Below are 1,219 nucleotides of genomic sequence, written 5' to 3'. Positions count from 1 at the left end.
CTTCAGGGGACAAAAAGAGAGGATATTTAACAATTATCACCCCAGGAACGGACACCACAGGAAAGGGGGGGATCAACGTTCCCTCTGTCCTTGCAATTGACCAGATGGAGATGCATCTGAAATTCAGAGGTAGCTGTGCCAGAGCCAAACCAGGACACATTTCTTCAAACAAAGTGCGGGAGAAATGCGGAACTCTCTCCCAAAAAGGCAACCAATCCCGGTTCATTTTCAGAACTCTTTTTTTCCCCCCTTTCTGTTTCTGAACATTTAGAGTACCCAATTCATTTTTTTCCCAATTTAGGGGACAATTTAGCGCGGCCAATCCACCTCGCCTGCACATCTTTGGGTTGTGGGGGCGAAACCCACGCAGACACGGGGAGAATGTGCAAACTCCACACGGACAGGGACCCAGACCTGGGATCGAACCTGGGACCTCGGCGCCGCGAGGCAGCAGGGCGAACCCACTGCGCCACCGTGCTGCCCTTATTTTCACACCTCTATATAAGATTTTCCGGCGAAAGGACATTGGAAGATATGGAGCGAGGCTGGAGCTAAGGTAAAGATCATCCGCAATCTCAGCGAATGGCAGAATAGCTTTGAAGGGCTGTCATGTGAGTGTACCTTTAAGAAATGGGTGTTTATAAATGGGTGTGTATATAAATATCTGTGGTGAGAGTACCTTAAGAAATGGATGATAATTACTGCAGTGATGTCAGAGAGTGGGTGGAGCTGGGCTGTCAGTCAGCTTTTTACTTTCATTTTAAGTTGTTTGCTGCGTGTTTTAGTTTCGTTTTCAGTGTTGGAGCTGAAGCCAGACAGAGCAGGTGTACTGTTGATCTCTCTGCCATGAAAAGACTATCTGTTGATCATTTGGTGAATTCAGAATTATAAATGTTCTCAGTAGTGAATGTAAACCTGATGTGCTTCTGTTAAAAGGTGTTTCTCTGTCTTCTGGATGTTGTTTGGGAAGTTATTAAGGATTACTTAGTGTTGTATTCTTTGGGGGTTGGATTTGAATTGATGGATGCTAAGTTGTTAACTGTTTGTTTTAAAAAGGTTAACTTATAGAATAAACATTGTTTTGCTTTAAAAAATACTTGTCCATTTCTGCTGTCCCACACCTGTAGAGTGGGCCGTGCGCTCCCCATCCCACAATCTAGTAAAAGTTGTGGGTCAGGTGAACTCCATGATACACTTTGGGGTTCTCTAAACCCTGGCC

This window comes from Scyliorhinus torazame, unplaced genomic scaffold, assembly GCF_047496885.1.
Source record: "Scyliorhinus torazame isolate Kashiwa2021f unplaced genomic scaffold, sScyTor2.1 scaffold_1744, whole genome shotgun sequence".
NCBI classification, from domain to species: Eukaryota; Metazoa; Chordata; class Chondrichthyes; order Carcharhiniformes; family Scyliorhinidae; genus Scyliorhinus; species Scyliorhinus torazame.
Note: the sequence above shows the minus strand (reverse complement) of the source record.